Source organism: Lytechinus pictus, chromosome 13 (assembly GCF_037042905.1).
Source record: "Lytechinus pictus isolate F3 Inbred chromosome 13, Lp3.0, whole genome shotgun sequence".
Taxonomy (NCBI): Eukaryota; Metazoa; Echinodermata; class Echinoidea; order Temnopleuroida; family Toxopneustidae; genus Lytechinus; species Lytechinus pictus.
Genome location: NC_087257.1, coordinates 4,523,155 through 4,543,578, shown reverse-complemented (window position 1 = coordinate 4,543,578; position 20,424 = coordinate 4,523,155). Strand labels below are relative to the sequence as shown.

At 36.8% G+C, this 20,424-nt stretch overlaps 1 pseudogene; it reads right to left on the bottom strand.

Moving 5' to 3' along the window:
• Window positions 1-7,133: 7,133 nt before the first annotated feature.
• LOC135156431 (uncharacterized) lies at window positions 7,134-17,983 on the bottom strand (annotated as a pseudogene).
• Between the last annotated feature and the right edge of the window lie 2,441 nt (window positions 17,984-20,424).

Below are 20,424 nucleotides of genomic sequence, written 5' to 3'. Positions count from 1 at the left end.
TTCAACATGCGTTTCGTGAGAAAATTCTGGTTGCTACTATGGTAACAGCGATATATCCGATCTAGGACGACTTTCCAAAGACACATTTGGTTCCTCCCAGAGCTTGAGAGGCCGCCCGGGGGGCCCACTTCCATTGAAGAGTGGATACCAGGCGCGACCACGCGTAAAAAGGGAAAGAGTGGGCAAGTACGTTACGTATAGGCCTATGTAACGTTACAAGGGTGTCATAAAACGATGTTTGAAATACTGAAAAGGAGGATATGTTTTCAATACTTGTAGGGTTTCACAAGCTAAATACTTGTTAAGAGATGCATTTTCCGGCATTTTCATAATCTGGAAAAGCCTTGCTTCCCTTGTTTCTGGTGCTTTTCGAAACCGCATGGTCGTGCCTGGTATCCACTCATCAATGGAAGTGGTCCCCCGGGAATTCGAATCTAATCCCCATTTCTGAGAAAAGTAAAACAAAATGCCCATTACATTGGGTGATTTCAAGTACGGTGTTTGGTGTTGGTGTTGGTGTTGAGAGCGTGAATTTGTCCCTGAACCGAGCTCCAACACCGAGCTGGGTTCAGAGGAACGATACCGATCACGTTATCGATAGCTCAACACCACCGTCAACACCAAACTACGTCACTACTCGTTCGCGGTAAACTTCGACGGTAAAACGAAATCCACAAACAAATTGATCAAATAAGTCCGTTTTTTTAAATTTTTTAAAAAGTATGAATATAAGAAATTTCAAGAAAAAAAATGTTTCCTATACACAATACGTGTGCAATGTTACTCGTTCAAATCTCGTAAAAAAAAAAAAAACTGTTAAAAAAACTGTTAAAGTATACACCCGAAGAGTCAAAAGTATTTTATAATGACTTTATGTGGTCATCATTGTAAAGGGGAAGTATTACTAATCAGATATATAACTTCACTTTTCAAAAGAGTGATCAGAGTTTGCAGAAATCAGCTCTCAAAAATGATTTATTTTCATGCCATATTTCTGCCTTCCATTGGAGACGATCTTTCCAATCAGCGTTTTTTGCTCTTAGAATTGTTTATTCCTATTAAGATTGGTCTTGTTATATAGATTCAAGTTTGAATTTACTGAACAGTGAAAAAAGTGCACATTTAACGTATTTTGGTAACCGATATTTAGCTTAGAATTTTTTTTTTTCAAGAAATATACTATGTGAATAAACAAAGCATATTTTCACGTAGAAATCACACTTGCGTCACATTAATATTATAATCAATATAAAGCATAGACATTCTTCTTTATTACTGAACAAAAATTATGAAATTTCATTAAGTAGCAAAGTCAGGAACCACCAAAAAACACGGCAATATCCATCGCGAAATGACTGAAATTGCAGTTGAATTGCCGAAGCATTATTAGGCAACAGCGGCGAGCGGACTTTATTTCATATATCTTAAAAATGCCTTTCCGATAGGGTAATGATCTGTGGCCAAATGCGTTGGCCATTGTTTTGTCATGTGCGAGGACCCTGGTTTAAAACTCGGATTTTTTTTCTGGGTATTTTTTTTTATTCCTTCCCCGTCCCTACCCATCTTTTTTTCTCTTTTTATTTTCTTGTGAAATTCTATTCAGACATGTATTTATCAAATCTTGCTTCTTAATTGCTGCTTTTGATTTTCAAGTTCTTGATTAGATTATTTCTACTCTTATTTGGGATGGGAGGGGTAGAGTTAAAAGTCAAGTCCACATCAACTAAAAATTATTTGAATAGAGTAATTTCCCTTGTTGTTTTTACTCAAAACAGTCATATACACAAAACAATGATATGCAAATTAGAGTTGTCACTCACATCACATTCGTTTCTATTTTTTGTGGCATTTTGTTTTTTATTCTTTGCAGATTTGACGATAGGAAACTCTTCATCTGATCACAATAGGTTACATTTACGGAACTGTTAAAATAGTAATTATATAAATTTGAATCAAAGTTTTTATGAAAATTCCTGCAATATCTTGTTATTTTTTTTAAAATTCAATGAATTTTTGATTGCGTGGACTTCTCCTTTACTCTTAATGTAGGGAATGCATAGCAAAATTTATCCAGAAACAAAATTGTCTTAGAATATGCAAATCAGTAATTGGACACATGTTCACTTTTCTTTCATCCAGGCCACTTCCTCACATCCACCAGGCTTTCAGTCTTATAACAAAAATGATGAACCATCACACAACAGCACACAACATTCACAGTGCTTCACAATAAATATTTCACTTCTGTTCATACATGCAATAAATATTGTGGAAAACAAATAAAAGGCGTACCCATATTCAAATACCGTTTAAAAGGACAAATATATTATACCTTTCGAGAAAAATCAGCACGTTAAATGTCTGATAACAAAACATAATTATTGGGCACTGCAAGAAACTTATGTTCAATTGCAAATCAAGCGTGAGTCTTAAATTCAAATTCAAGCGTAATAAGGTCGAGTTGCGATCGCAATTTAACTACATGTTTGTGTTTAATCAAAGGACTTACCCTTGATTTGGGACGTGTGATTGAGTATAAAATTTCTCGCAAAATGCCCTAGTAACATTAAAATTGTTCTTTCGTTTTAAATTGTGTGTTATTATTTTTGACAAGCTGTATTCCTGTCCAAGTCAAATTTCTTAGTTCTCTCCAAAACTGTGCTCAAAATTGTTTCCAAGATTGATAAAGAAAATTTTTCTTTTGTATCATTATCAGTCCACAACTTGCAAACCGTTGGTCCTGCAAAGAGGGAAGAAAAAAATTGCTATATCCAAATCATAGTAAAAGGACATGATGGAATCTCCCAGATTGAGGTAGCAAGCAGAGACCAGAAGTCACCAGAGTCAGCAAGTGTACAGATCTGTGTATAGAAGAGAGAAAAAAAGAAATAGTTTAAATAATCAAATCAAAGTATGAATTTAATTATCGTGATAATTGATGACGTGCGGTGGCATGTAATTCCCGGTCAACAACAAATGATAGTAGGTTTAGACACCTGAAAAGTTCCACTCAGAACACTGGTGCTCTACCTCAAGTGATGTTTGTGTAGGCCCCACTCCACTTCACTACCGCTACACTACCGGACATGTACGCCACACCTACCCGGGTAGGTGTGTAGCGTAGTGTAGGCTGTAGCAGTAGTGAAGTGGAGACTACACGAACATCACTTGAGGTACGGTGCTCTCTGTGTCATTACAAATATTGCATTTATCTTCATTGTTGAAGGCATTACGCATACATATATGCAGCAACACTCTAATCAGAAAGAAACACCAGACTCTAATTTTGGCCAGGAATCAAGGTAATCACTGCTGAAAATTGTCTGGCTTCATGACATCGGCATCATGGTGATATAATTCTGTGTATAATAAAAACTTAAACATTCCTCTAAAACAGCAGAATTTCACCCATGGTCCATACCAGTGCTCCTAAATAATTTAATCGCCTGCCTGAGTCCTGACCAGTTTTAGAAATCTGAAGAAAAAATCTGCTGGAATTGTGCAAAAATATTATTTCTAAAATAAAGACTTTTTAATTTTAATAGTAGTTATGCCAAAATGCATGATTCTAAACTTATATCAGATCTGTATCTGTCATCTGACCTGAATGCATCGTCAGACCAAGTACAGTTTCCAAACATGCTTACCTTGAGGCTTGACTATTGACTGGATCAAACAGCGTAACCTGCAACATGCATCGGCAGCAAGTGAATGGGACCGTGCAGCTTGGAGTTTTTCAATAGTTAGTAGAGCAACACAACGAAGACTGTCGAGTGGACAAAATCGATTTTTCCAGTTGACAATTCAATAAAAAACGGGCAAAGTAACACAGTTCTGGTTCCCTTATAGTCTGAAGTTGTCGAAAACAGAATTCGGATATCACAATACATGAAGAAAACGGTAAATTCGAAGAAAAATAGAGACCAGGAAGGTGAATCAGCTATCAGTGTACTGCTGGCTTGCACAGAGAGCTGAGTGAGTCGATCATGTGACGTCATTATTCTCGACTGTTTTCGATCGCGTGATTGTCTGTCTGGGGGCGGCTGGGGGGCTGAGAAGGGTCTCTAATAATTTCATTTCTTGCATTTCCACGACATCAATAAGACTTTTTAGTGACATATTTGTGTATAAAAAGACAAGACCTTTCCATTCATATATAATTTGTCTATAATCATCACTTTCGTGAATTTTCTTTGTGTGTATACTTTAAATACGTTAAACCACGGACATGTAAGAGAGGACGTAGCAGTCATGGGCATCTTTTGTTGTTATGACGTACGGTACGTGTACTTTTTTATTATTTTTTGCATTATGTTTTGTCTTGCATACGTACCAGGGGATCCATGATATCCCAAAGGAAGTGCCATTTTTGTTCTGCAAAATTAACTTGACAAGCATGAACAAAAATGAAGGTCCTCCAGTACGTGAAGGCCTTATGTAGCGAAATAATTTTACAAGCAAATAAAGTCACATAATGTATACCTGCACGGCTCTGAAAGTGCCGGGAGGGAGCAGGTCATACTTGGGTTTTGGGCATTCTAACAAAAACATGATATTATTATCTAGCTACTTTCCAAGTTGAAGAAAGTACATTGATTTTGTTTTTGTGATCAATGTTGAAAAAAATACTGCTTTTATAAAGGCAATAATATTAAAAATGGACAGATTTGTCAAAATATTATTACAGTATCCACAAATCAACAAGCAACACAATTTGTGACTTGCTTGAAAAATTAAAAGTTCACTCAAAATAGAAAATTTGAAAAAAGTTTTCATGTAGGCCTAGCATTTTTAATAAGATCAAGATTCACAAAAAAGACAAATGTTCCGCATCCAAGGTTTCACAATATCTGTCTATTATTTTTCAATCACCATAAAACACATATTTACATACACATTTTTGTCAGAATCAAGTCATCAAAAGTCATATTTCATAATAAAAAATAATAGAACTCTATATGTAGGCCTACTAGAATATCGTGATCAATATATATTCTACATTGACGTATCAGATTCTAAGTTTTCATTAGTGAAGACCTAACAATCATGTTGCAGATCTAGTCCTGAGGAGGAAAATTTTGACAAGCCCCCCCCCCAAAAAAAAAAGGTTTTCAACCACAAATTAAGGTTAAATTAAGCAAAAAAAGTCTTCAATTTCAAAAGCCAGGGGCAAACCTCGGTTTTAATGGCATTTTTACATTATAAAGTTTAATTTTGCTTCTCAAAGGGGGTGGGGGGGGGGGACGTGCCCCCCTGGATCCGCGCCTGCTCTGTGGTGTTTTTGGAAAGAGTTAATGTTGTTGTTGAGTGTTGTCAATACAAATTTAGACCCCCAACTTTCCTTCTCCTTTTGGGGGGCTCAGAATAATTTATGTTGAACTTTGTTAGATTATATAGATGTGACCCCATGGTCTAAACGACGAATCTGTGATTTAGGCCTTGATAAAATAGATGCTATCATTGCTAGCTAGGCCTAAAGTTAGTAGATCTCCATAGTCTCGATAAACTCGGGCGGGGTCACGCATGTACGTGAACTTTAAATTTTTTTTTTTATGTTTAAGCCCCCGGCCCCACCACACACACTTTCAAAAACATTTAGAGAGTGTAATTAATATTTTCAGCCAATGTTCGTTCAGTTCTTTCCCCAACTAGCTAGTAAGAGAATATAATTAAATTCTAAATGTTTATTTTATAAATCCCATCATTCCATCATTTTACAGAAAATGGAATCGACTCCAAGAAAGAAAGGGGCCTGGAAGACGCATGAGATTATATCATGCCTTGACCTATACGTGGAAAACCATTCTACCTATAGGTCGATGAAGAAGGCGGGTCAAGCCAAGGCGTTTCACGATAACATGGGTTACTTCTTCAACTACCAAAGGGTTGCACAGAAAACTTTATCAAAAATTTGGGTCGTGAATACAGGGAAGAAATAAAAAGAAGCATGCAAACTGGTGTAGAGACAAGGGAACCTACAATGAGAGGTTCATCAGAGCTGTACTATAAATATGAGGAGTACAACCAACTGTATTTCCCCGCTGGTGGACAGGTGATTAATCTTAAATACACTAGAGTTATACAATAAAATTGACCCTTCGCATCTCCCCCCCAAAAAAAGATAAAATAAATAAATCAGTAAATCAATAATAAATAAATAAATGAATAGATAGATAAATAAATATGGGTCCTTGAATATATTAAAACAAGAAAATCGTGAGTTGTAAAGAAGGAAAAAAGAACAAGCAAAGAACATAATAAAATTACATATAATAGTACTAAACCTCAAGATTATTGTCCATTATACGCCTACGATATCAAAGTTAATAAGTTTTTAAACTGTTGTATATTATGAGATTCACAAAGTACCAAGTTCACGAAATAAGGTTAATTTGGCAAGAAGTGACTATAAAAGTACAATTATATGTTCTGTAAATTTGTATACTTTTCAGGTAAAGCCCCAAGCTGTAGTCACCGAAGGCAACGAGACAACCTTCGCCAGTGATAATGGCGATGCTGCTGGACCAAGCGAGTGCAAGAAGAAACGAATGAATGCTCAGGCAAGCAGGGAAGAGGAGATGTTGACTGCAATACAGTCGTTGGTTGACACAAACAAAAATATTGCATTGGAACTAGAAACTATTAGAATGTTGCTCGCTGCCCAATATGGCATTGAGGTGCAACAAGAATAATTCGTAGTCCTGATTTCATGGTTCTCTTTCTATTCAGCCCCCCCCCTTCCGTCTGTTTTCAACAAGGCCCTCTCACCATGGACCTATCCACGGAGGATTATTTTATTGTTACTGGGGGTGCTGAGCATTGTCACAGCACCCCCTAGTAACAATAGGTAATCTTCCGAGGCCAGGTCCATGCCTCTCACTGTAGCCTATTTCTACTGATAACATTTCACTTTAAAATGTGAGTAAATTGAAATCTGTCAATAAAAGGAGATTTAATTGAACTGAATTAAAATTTTCATGTGTTTTTACACAGCTTAATTCGATGGAGAATGTCGCAAGTGAAAGAGTTACGAATGAACATTACAACAATCAAATATTACTCCCCGAGAGAAGAATTTTAATTATTAGTTTGTAAATCGGTTTGTGATGTTTTACTGATCAAGAGCAAGCAATTCATACGAGGTAATTTGTGTATCTGTTGTGCAGATACGACATGGCAACCAAACATTTGGCGGGAAATAAAATACCTCCTTTGGCTGCCATGCGATTTTCTTTCAGTTGCGACAATTTCAATCTTAGCTGAGTCGCTCCTATTGCCCTTTCCACAATTTGTCGTAACTTCGTAACATCAAGATTATATCGTTCTTCTTCAGCACTGAGATTTGGTTTAACCACTCTATGTATCACTGATGGGTGAAGATTTCTGTAGGTAGGATCTCCCAAGACGACATAGTCACCTGGCAAATTGTCCTGCATGAAAGTCATGCTCCACTCTGTTGCTGTTTTGTCGTGGGTTGCTCCAGATAATCCTACATGATTTTTTTTTATTAGTCATCGGGGAGGGCGGGGCAGGAGAAATAAAAAAGAGAAAAAAGAACGTTGTTGAATAATGTACACTGGGGAGGAAGTGGCAGAGTGCCCCATAAATTTATGACTCTAATATTTGTTTTTAAAAAAGGGAAAAAAGAAAATTAAATGCTTCCGGAAAATGGACGTGTTATGACCACCCCACCCCTTATGATTAGTTGTCAGATTAAAAAAATAAATTAAATATATAGAGCCTTTCAGTTGTCAGAAAATCTTCTGACGAAAATTCCAGGAAATGATAGTCACTCGGTATAAAGCCTAATTAAAATATAAAAAGATCTGAAATAGGCATAATATTTTTAATTATAACGATAACAACATAAATTGAGGAAAATAATCCGTTCTTAATTAGGGTATGCGATATTGGAATATTAAATAGTTCTTGAAAGTGATTGCTTGAAATCGTTTTGAAAACAGGTTGTTTGAATTGATTTCTATCCAGTGTTTGGATCAATGACTTTTTCAAGCCTCAACATGTTCATCTATAACTCTTATATTATTTCCGTGTTGAAAATGTGTTATAAAAACATATTTACCGGTTATTATATGACGAACTTGCCCAAATTTATCAGTAATGAGTTGGGTATTGATTGAATCACAAGATTTCCCATGACGGCCACAAAAATAAGCGTCTCCCGCGTGGTATGGACGTTGGATTCGGGAAATGAAGCCATCAATGTAAAGGATCACTTGCTTCAACTTTATGAAGAGAAGAAAAAATACAAGAGTGATTCACACATAAACAACAAAATAAACTTTATCCTTCAAAATTAATATAAATATATATAGAATAATCATCCATGTTCCCAGGGGGCGTCGATCCATGATTCCGATCCATGGCGTAATGAGTTAAATTATTTTGAGGGGTCATGGGTAACTGGAAAATTGTATCTTCAGAAAAGTTACGAGCAAGCAAAGCTGGCAAGCAAAAAAAGAAATCAAAATTTTATCACAAAAAATAAATTTTGTGATAGATTTTGCCGTAATATTCAGAAAAATAATATCCCCCCTTCCCTCTTTCGTTTTCTCTTTCTTTGTCTTATTTTTAATTCTCGTTTAGGGCTTAGAGGAGGATACGTCGCCACGTTTATAGGTCCCCTTTCTATACTTCTAGCATATTCCGTCGACACTCGCTGCTCCTTCTTTTGGTTTAAAATACCTTTTTATCTTTCTTTTTTCTCTCTCTTTTTGATCTATTCTTCCCCCCCATTTAAACTTCTTCTCTATCCATTTTCTTTCTCAGTTGCATTCTTATTTCTTTGTCATTTCTATCTCTTTTCTTTTCATTAATTTCTCTTTCCTTTTCCCCGTGTAGGGAGGCGGTGGATCTAGATTGACCATGTGGGTTGAGCCAAGATCCACGCCTGTCTATTGGCTAACCTACATTAGCATTACCTACCTGCCCATCTGGCATCTCAATACGTGAACTTAATTGCTCGAATTCATGCTCAGCTCTCGGAAGCGAAATATAGTCGGACGCTTTTTCATAGATGAAATTCTTGGTCAATCTGGTATGTCGAAATGCAGTCGAGGTTGCAATGCCCGATGAATGTCCCAGCTGACAATAGTACCCCCCTCCCGCTAGATAATTTAGTAGTGTCTCAATCATTTTTTCTGATTTTAGTTGACCACCAGGGCCCGCCCGCGAAATTATTTTTCCCACCGACTTCTGGACCAACATATGAATATTCATGACTTGCGTCTTCGGATTAAGAGTACGCATGCGCGTGGACTCTGCCTCGACCAGTGATGGTCGTAAGCATTCACGTTCAGTTGCTCAGAATGAATATTAGCATCGTCAAATTACCGGTACTCTTACATAGTTACATATGCCTTATATATATCCAATTCTTAAACACTTTTCAAACTAGCTGCCATTAATGGCAAGACATGTGCTAGGCTAGGGCTCGCTTAGGCTAGCGCATTAACTTTACCTCAAATCTGGACCTGTCTAATGCCTAGTACTAATCAGTGTTGTAGTGCCTTGGCCTGGAACATTCAAGCCTTGGCCTTGGCCTTGAGGATTTTGAGCCTTGAAATTTCAAGGCATTTTCAAGGCATTTTCAAGGCATTTTGTATTATGTACTTTCATTTGTTTTATAAGTAATTATAAATGTTTCAGTTGTTTTTTTTAATATTTAATGACACTAATGGTCAATACTACCAGTCACCAGTAACATCAGCAGCAGCAGTAGTATGTGTACTAGCAGTGTCATCAATTGTAATTGTCACCATTATCAAGAATTTTCAAACAAAGAATACATCAGTTATGAAAAATAGCATTATGTATTGGTAATGTGTTGTAATCATGACTAATGATGATAATGACAGTAAATAATAATGATCAAGATCAAGATAATAGTGCTTTGATGACAAGAATAAATTTGACATCTGACTGCAATTTTGACAACAATATTTATACTTTAAACATAGCTAACTCTAACGCACGATAACGAGGTTGATTTTTATTCCATTAGGATTTTCCTTGTATTATTTTCTTTGGCCAACAAGAATGAAAAGATTTGGTAAACTTGAACACAGTCTTCAATTTTGTCATATCCAAATGGGTTATGTCAATGACATGATGAGCCAGAAACTTTGAGGGGCCAAGTATGGCATATAGAGCAAAATTTCTGTCAAAAAAAAGAAGAAAGCGATTGAAGCGAGCGAGTGAACAAAATTTGTCCCCCTCTTTCTTTAGGAAAAGCTAATTTTGCGATAGATTGTTTAAAAAATAATATCACATTTACTCTATCTTTTCATTTCCCTTCCCCCTTATCTAAGTGTATTCTTGGTGGTGGAACTTCTTCTTCTCTCTATCTCTTTTCTAAATTGTATATTTGTTTTGGGTCAGATTGACAAAACAAAGGGGGAAAATGTTTACTTCTTTTTAATCATATATCGTTCAACAGTGAATTTAATTTCTCTACAGTTTCAAGGAAATAAACAACGTATTTGTTTTTGTGTCAATATGGTTTCAAGAAATAATGATTAATAAAAAAAAAGTAATTGAATAATTAATTATTATTAATATTATCAACAAGTATTAATAATTAATGATTGATTAACTGTTTAAAGAAATAATTAAGATTTACCCTCTCCCAACTAAGGGTATGGGGTGCGCCCTGTTTACTTTATATCCTTTTGAATATAACTTTATTTTGTTAGTATTCTTTATTCTGTTTTTTTAAGGTAAAATAAGTGTAGAAGATACAAGAAATGAGAATTGAAATTTAAAAGTGGTTGTAAGCAGAAAAAAAATGAAAGCTGACAAGAGTCCTAAAAATGACTCATTTTCAGTTTAAGCATTTAAAAATTTTAACTTGCGTTTTGTGCTCTCTAGCCCCCCCCCCCCGAAAAAAAAATCCCTGTAGGAATTTTATTTCCAAATGAAATATGCCCTTTTTAAAAAAGAAATATACCTTCTTTAATAATAAAACATAATACATTTTAGGTTCGAAAATCACAGATTTTGAATCGTGCTTGCATCAATTATTGTTTAGTACAGTACTAATCCTGCTCATGGTTACAAAAATGTATAGAATGTTGCTTAATGGTTGGAATATCACAAATTTTTGGCTGGCTTCCTGCACTCGCATCAATTATTGTACTCGTTCTCTTCCCGTTCACAAACAAAAATGCTTAGAGTGTCCAGTTTTCAGGTTGGAATATCACAAATTTTTGAGCTCGCGCTTTGCGCTCACATTTTTTATAAGGCTTATGAGATTATTTCATGTTTATGTTGTTTTATAAGAATAAAACTAAGAAGTGACTGATCGGGGAAAACATAGGTGAAATAATTTCTGGCCCCGTCCCCTATTGGCGAAAGTCCGATCCGCCCTCGTGACACATACACACACACCGGAAAAAATGGCCGGTGCCCCCCCCCGAAAAAGCAAGGACCCCCCAGTGCCCCCCCATAAAAAAATCCTAGCTACGCCACTGCATTGCATGGAACGTATTATAACGTCAGGCACAAACTAACGTCAGTGATCTTGATCCCCGTCTTCCCCCCAAATTAAGGATTTCTTAGCTGAAAAAAAATTGACAAGCAAAAAAAAAAAGATCTTCACGTTCAAAAGAGGGGACATAAGTCTTTTTTTGTTGCATTTTGACATTACAAATTATTGATTTGGCTTCTCAAAGGGGGAGGGCACGTCCCCTGGATCAGTTGTAAATTGTCAGGGGGCAGTCTGCGCCCCCCCCTTGGTACACTAGTTGTTCCATGCTGATACAGCGTAGATCAGAGTCTAGATCTAGAGACTAGACTAGAACTAAGATATTTTTTAGATCTAGGACTGGTTCTGTATACGGACTAGAAATATTAAACCATGTTAAAGTATACACACAAAGAAAATTCACGAAAGTGATGATTATAGACAAATTATATATGAATGGAAAGGTCTTGTCTTTTTATACACAAATATGTCACTAAAAAGTCTTATCGATGTCGTGGAAATGCAAGAAATGAAATTATTAGAGACCCTTCTAAGCCCCCCAGCCGCCCCCCAGACCGACAGTTCACGCAGTGAAAACAGTCGAGAATAATGACGTCACACAATAATCGAGCTCATCATCCCTCTGTGCATAATACACTGAATCACCTTACTGACCTCTTCAATATCTTCCGAATTTACCGTTTTCTTCATGTAATGTGACATCCGAATTCTGTTTTCGACAACTTCAGATTATAAGGGAACCAGAACTGTGTTATTTTGCCCGTTTTTTATTGAATTGTGAACTGGAAAGATCGATTTTGTCCACTCGACAGTCTTCGTTGTGTTGCTCTACTAACTATTGAAAAACTCCAAGCTGCACGGTCCCATTCACTTGCTCCCGATGCATGTTGCAGGCTACGCTGTTTGATCCAGTCAAAAGTCAAGGTAAGCATGTTTGGAAACTGTACTTGTTCTGACGATGCATTCAGGTCAGATGACAGATACAGATCTGATATAAGTTTAGAATCATGCATTTTGGCATAACTACTATTAAAATTAAAAAGTTTTTATTTTAGAAATAATGTTTTTGTACAATTCCACCCAAGGCAAGGGTTCATTACATGCCGCCACGCACAGAAAAATCAAGCCATAGAAGTCGTGTGTTGTGGACCCAAGAAGTGAGATCCCAGACGCCTCCAGGCTAAGCACGCGCGACCCACTAGTTAGAAATCCACTGCCAAACGCGGTTCGTGGTGCGGGGTTAGTATACTTAATACGTGTGAGTGGCACAATTCCAGCAGATTTTTTCTTCAGATTTCTAAAACTGGTCAGGACTCAGGCAGGCAATTAAATTATTTAGGAGCACTGAGTGGTATGGACCATGGCTGAAAATCTGCTGTTTCAGAGGAATGTTTAAGTTTTTATTATACACAGAATTATATCACCATGATGCCGATGTCATGAAGCCAGACAAATTTTCAGCAGTGATTACCCTGATTCCTGGCCAAAATCACTCACACGTATTGCGAGGTTAGTATTAGTATACTACTAGTACGTATTGCGAGGTTAGTATTAGTATACTAACCACGAACCGCGTTTGGCAGTGGATTTCTAACTAGTGGGTCGCGCGTGCTGGGATCTCACTTCTTGGGTCCACGACTTCTGTTGCTTGAATTTTCTGTGCGCGGCGGCATGTAATGAACCCTTGGGTGGGCCAAAATTAGAGTCTGGTGTTTCTTTCTGATTAGAGTGTTGCTGCATATATGTATGCGTAATGCCTTCAACAATGAAGATAAATGCAATCTTTGTAATGACACAGAGACTCAGAGAGCACCGTACCTCAAGTGATGTTCGTGTAGTCTCCACTTCACTACTGGAGTACTGCTACAGCCTACACTACGCTACACACTTACCCGGGTAGGTGTGGCGTACATGTACGGTAGTGTAGCGGTAGTGAAGTGGAGTGGGGCCTACACAAACATCACTTGAGGTAGAGCACCAGTGTTCTGAGTGGAACTTTTCAGGTGTCTAAACCTACTATCATTTGTTGTTGACCGGGAATTACATGCCACCGCACGTCATCAATCATCACGATAATTAAATTCATACTTTGATTTGATAATTTAAACTATTTCTTTTTTTCTCTCTTCTACACACAGATCTGCACAATTGCTAACTCTGGTGACTTCTGGTCTCTGCTTGCTACCTCAATCTGGGAGATTCCATCATGTCCTTTTACTATGATTTGGATATAGCCATTTTTTTCTTCACTCTTTCCAGGACCTACGGTTTGCAAGTTGTGGAATGATAATGATACAAAAGAAAAAATTTCTTTATCAATCTTGGAAACAATTTTGAGCACAGTTTTGGAGAGAACTAAGAAATTTTACTCAGACAGGAATACAGCTTGTCAAAAATAATAACACACAATTTAAAACGAAAGAACAATTTTAATGTTACTAGGGCATTTTGCGAGAAATGTTATACTCAATCACACGTCCCAAATCAAGGGAAAGTCCTTTGATTAAACATGTAGTTGAATTGCGATTGCAACTCGACCTTATTACGCTTGAATTTGAATTTAAGACTTACGCTTGATTTGCAATTGAACATAAGTTTCTTGCAGTGCCCCATAATTATGTTTTGTTATCAGATATTTAACGTGCTGATTTTTCTCGAAAGGTATAATATATTTGTCCTTTTAAATGGTATTTGAATATGGGTACGCCTTTTATTTGTTTTCCACAATATTTATTGCATGTATGAACAGAAGTGAAATATTTATTGTGAAGCACTGTGAATGTTGTGTGATGGTTCATCATCAGACTGAAAGCCTGGTGGATGTGAGGAAGTGGCCTGGATGAAAGAAAAGTGAACATGTGTCCAATTACTGATTTGCATATTCTAAGACAATTTTGTTTCTGGATAAATTTTGCTATGCATTCCCTACATTAAGAGTAAAGGAGAAGTCCACGCAATCAAAAATTCATTTGAATTTAAAGAAAAATAACAAGATATTGCAGGAAATTTCATAAAAACTTTGATTCAAATTTATATAATTACTATTTTAACAGTTCCGTAAATATAACCTATTGTGATCAGATGAAGAGTTTCCTATCGTCAAATCTGCAAAGAATAAAAAACAAAATGCCACAAAAAATAGAAACGAATGTGATGTGAGTGACAACTCTAATTTGCATATCATTGTTTTGTGTATATGACTGTTTTGAGTAAAAACAACAAGGGAAATCACTCTATTCAAATAATTTTTAGTTGATGTGGACTTGACTTTTAACTCTACCCCTCCCATCCCAAATAAGAGTAGAAATAATCTAATCAAGAACTTGAAAATCAAAAGCAGCAATTAAGAAGCAAGATTTGATAAATACAGGTCTGAATAGAATTTCACAAGAAAATAAAAAGAGAAAAAAAAGATGGGTAGGGACGGGGAAGGAATAAAAAAAAAAATACCCAGAAAAAAAAATCCGAGTTTCGAACCAGGGTCCTCGCACATGACAAAGCAATGGCCAACGCGTTTGGCCACAGACCATCGCCCTAACAGGATGGCATTTTTAAGATATATGAAAGAAAGTCCGCTCGCCGCTGTTTCCTAATAATGCTTCGGCAATTCAACTGCAATTTCAGTCATTTCGCGATGGATATTGCCGTGTTTTTTTTGTGGTTCCTGACTTTGCTACTTAATGAAATTTCATAATTTTTGTTCAGTCATAAAGAAGAATGTCTATGCTTTATATTGACTATAACATTAATGTGACGCAAGTGTGATTTCTACGTGAAAATATGCTTTGTTTATTCACCTATATTTCTTGAAAAAAAAAAAAAAATTCTAAGCTAAATATCGGTCACCAAAATACGTTAAATGTGCACTTTTTTTCACTGTTCAGTAAATTCAAACTTTTATCTATATAACAAGACCAATCTTAAGAGGAATAAACAATTCTAAGAGCAAAAAACGCTGATTGGAAAGATCGTCTCCAATGGGCTGCTGTCAGCTCAGCTGCTCACTGCTCATTGTGTGACGTCACTCAGCTGGAGCTCGCAAGAGGACCGGTGGAAGGCAGAAATATGGCATGAAAATAAATCATTTTTGAGAGCTGATTTCTGCAATCTCTGATCACTATTTTGAAAAGTGAAGTTATATATCTGATTAGTAATACTTCCCCTTTACAATGATGACCACATAAAGTCATTATAAAATACTTTTGATTCTTTGGATGTATACTTTAAATAAAATCAAACGTAAAGTTCGGAATTTGGTTCGAAGTTTTAAACCATGGCATTAGTCGGCTATTACTATTAGTATTAGGCATTAGACAGGACCAGATTTGAGGTAAAGTTAATGCGTTAGCCTAAGCTAGCCCTAGCCTAGCACGGTTACACTTCGTAATTCCGAAGGTTCGTAATTCCGAAGGTTCTTTATTCCGAAGGTTCGTAATTCCGAAACACGAAAATTGCCTTTACCTCGATGTTCGTTAATCCGAAAACGTAAAAGGGTTCGTTAATCCGAACATTTGTGGCGTTATTCCGAAGGTTCGTTATTCCGAAGGTTCGATAATCCGAAAACGAAATAAGGTTCGTTGTTCCGAAGGTTTGTTAGTCCGAAAACGAAATAAGGTTCGTTAATCATTTCGTTTTCGGACTAACAAACCTTCGGAATTACGAATCTCATTTCGTTTTCGGATTAACGAACCTTCAGAATTACGAACCTCACTTCGTTTTCGGACTAAGGAACCTTCGGAATTACGAACCTCATTTCTTTTTCGGACTAACGAACCTTCGGAATTACGAACCTTCGGAAATACGAACCTTCGGAATAACGAACCTTCGGAATATCCGAACCTTCGGAATAACGAAGCTTCGGAATTACGAATGTATGCGGCCTAGGACATGTCTTGCCATCATTAATACTTGTTGATAATATTAATAATAATTAATTATTCAATTACTATTTTTTTATTAATCATTATTTCTTGAAACCATATTGACACAAAAACAAATACGTTGTTTATTTCCTTGAAACTGTAGAGAAATTAAATTCACTGTTGAACGATATATGATTAAAAAGAAGTAAACATTTCCCCCCTTTGTTTTGTCAATCTGACCCAAAACAAATATACAATTTAGAAAAGAGATAGAGAGAAGAAGAAGTTCCACCACCAAGAATACACTTAGATAAGGGGGAAGGGAAAGGAAAAGATGGAGTAAATGTGATATTATTTTTTAAACAATCTATCGCAAAATTAGCTTTTCCTATAGAAAGAGGGGGACAAATTTTGTTCACTCGCTCGCTTCAATCGCTTTCTTCTTTTTTTTTGACAGAAATTTTGCTCTATATGCCATGCTTGGCCCCTCAAAGTTTCTGGCTCATCATGCCATTGGCATAACCCATTTGGATATGACAAAATTGAAGACTGTGTTCAAGTTTACCAAATCTTTTCAGAATATCATGAAGACTTAAAACATTCTTGTTGGCCAAAGAAAATAATACAAGGAAAATCCTAATGGAATAGAAATCAACCTTGTTATCGTGCTTTAGAGTTAGCTATGTTTAAAGTACGAAAATTGTTGTCAAAATTGCAGTCAGATGTCAAATTTATTCTTGTCATCAAAGCACTATTATCTTGATCTTGATCATTATTATTTACTGTCATTATCATCATTAGTCATGATTACAACACATTACCAATACATAATGCTAATTTTCATAACTGATGTATTCTTTGTTTGAAAATTCTTGATAATGGTGACAATTACAATCGATGACACTGCTAGTACACTTACTACTGCTGCTGCTGCTAATGTTACTGGTGACTGGTAGTATTGACCAGTATAGTGTCATTAAATATAAAAAAAAAAACTGAAACATTTATAATTACTTATAAAACAAATGAAAGTACATAATACAAAATGCCTTGAAAATGCCTTGAAAATGCCTTGAAATTTCAAGGCTCAAAATCCTCAAGGCCAAGGCCAAGGCTTGAATGTTCAAGGCCAAGGCACTACAACACTGATTAGTACTAGGCATTAGACAGGTCCAGATTTGAGGTAAAGTTAATGCGCTAGCCTAAGCGAGCCCTAGCCTAGCACATGTCTTGCCATTAATGGCAGCTAGTTTGAAAAGTGTTTAAGAATTGGATATATATAAGGCATATGTAACTATGTAAGAGTATCGGTAATTTGACGATGCTAATATTCATTCTGAGCAACTGAACGTGAATGCTTACGACCAGCACTGGTCGAGTCCACGCGCATGCGTACTCTTAATCCGAAGACGCAAGTCATGAATATTCATATGTTGGTCCAGAACTCGATGGGAAAAATAATTTCGCGGCCCGCCCCCCTCCATTCATTGAATTCTGCTGCCAGTTGAGTTATTTCATGTTCATTTAGCCGACAATTCTTGATAGAAGATTCTTAGCTAGATGCCGGAACTCTATTATAATTCGGGCGCCGACGATGTTGTCCGAAACGATACATAGTCGAAATTATAACCAAAACAGACAAAAAAAATCAAAATAAAATGAGAAAACTGAACGATGATCACGGCATATGTACGTTAGCAACACCAACACCAACACCGAACTTGAAATCACGATTTTCCCGATCCCTGGGGGTTGGTGTTGGGGAATGGGGAAATTGCACGCAGATCGTCAACACCAGCTCTGATGCTCGGTTCAGCAGACGGCATTCAACACCAGCGCTCGACACGAACTACCGGAAATACGTCATATTTTCCGAGGTCAACCCCAACACCAGCCTGATTTCAAGTACGGTGTTGTGGCTGGTGTTGGTGTTGTCACAACACCAACACCAGATTTCAACACCGTACTTGAAATCACCCATTGTGTGCTAGAGGCATGTCGTTTGTGTAGGAGTAAACAAGAGAAAAACCCGTGTTCAGACGTATACATGCTGTGTACATAATCAACGCATGCGAAATGGTTTCGGCTGGAGAGGTGATTTGACCCATGGAATCAATTGCCAGTGATCCACCAATAATCCACATTAAATGCAATATCGATTCGATGGACTGTAATGATCTATATCTAAGCCTTAATTCAGTAACTTTTTCCTCACTCAATATGTACTCGATTTGTTGGAAAAACCATTTTCTTATCCATGTCATAATCTATTGTAGGTCCTGCATTTCGAATATCTCCAGCCATCAGTCGTAATGTACATGCATGTATGGTGCGGGTGTCGTGGGAAAGAATTTTGCACACGAAAATCTGTAGGGCCTGTAACACAAAGCTTAGCATTGATTGTAGAGCAGTTTTCTACGTTTGATTCTATTGACTATAATGTACAATCAATCTTAAAATCAACTGTATGATTAAGCGTTAACTTTTGTGTTAGGGGACCCTAATATTAGCGTCCGTGATGATTGCGAAAGGTGGCTAGTACTTTGTAGAAGTAGTACGGCCGCTGCGCTCGCCGTGCAACACCAAACCACCATGAGTGATGCTTGGGAGCCGACGGTAGCCGCTCTCAGTTTATTCAGGAACCGGCTAGGATAGACTGATAAGCCAGTTCTGCTTAAATTAGAGCTAAGCCGATCTAGATTTTGTCAAGATCAGGGAGATTGACCAATTAGGATTAGATTACAAATATTTTTCGTTCAAACTTTAATTATAAGAGGGATATAAAGCAAATATACCGGGTTTTTCTTTCGAAAATGTAGTGGAAATATCAATTTTTTTATCCTCGGTTGGTCCTGCAATGTTACTATTTTCCATCGGTGCTCGTGCCCCTAGGGAAAAATAGTAATTGCCGAACCAACCTCGGACAAAAATATTTCCACTATACTTTCTAAAACCCGGTATATTTGTACAATATCTAACCCGTATCAGACAAGTGAGCTGGTCATTTACAAAACCGTATTGCCCTAGATTTTCTATCGGGAAGGGATAGGTATATTATTGGTAATTTGCTTGGTCTCTGTGCGCGTATTGACTTTGCATGCAGAGACGACGCAAAAGATGCCTAGGTTGTATTTTCCCTGGTCTCACATACGGGCATTTGAGGATGCGTATAAAGAGACAGGCCCGTATTTTGAAGACGGGTTTAACTTAAACTCAGGTTTAAAGTTGTGGTTTAAGTACAGATAGCCAATTGTTACATAAATAACTAACGGTAGAGATATCATATTTCATCTCATTTGGCTCTCAAATCATTCATAATTGTCAAGGAAGTATAAAGAGATGATTGTCCTCACCATCAATGAATCAGGAAAGAGTACAGTAAACATAAGAAACATACAAATTAATACAAATTTGACACTTTTGGCTTCCCATAATTTTAGCACAGAGTTAGACCGTGGTCTAAGTTAAACCTGACTTCAGAATGCGGGCCATAGGCTTCATAATGATCCGGACATCAACAGCTGGATCCGGGCGCTTGCTTACAGCGCAGGTCATAAAGGTAAAGTGCAGAGCCTAGACCCCGACAAACATGACACAATAGAACTTTATTCTTAAAAGAAATATCTCAATTTTCATGATTTGTGCTCTAGATATCTGATTTAGATGATAATAAAAATATTGACTGGCCTTTCTTTCGAGGAATATCAAATATATTTCCCTTAAAAGAACCACAATGCCCTCGTCTAAAGATTCGGGCCAAGATGATTCTTCTGTGGACAATATATTTGATGTTCCCCTCAAGACCAGTCAATATTATATAAGTATATCACCTTGAAATAATTCAAAGAACAATGGTATATTTGCAATTATCCTGAAGATCTTCCCACATTTTGTACAAGTGTCTTTAAGCATGGACCTTATAGATCCATGTTTTAAGCGAACGACGGACTTTCGATAATTTTCCCGGTTGTGTAGGCACCACGTACTTATTTTAGAAAATTTGCGAAAATTGATTTGCGCAGAACTTGAAAATAATCATATGAAGAAAAGAAGACA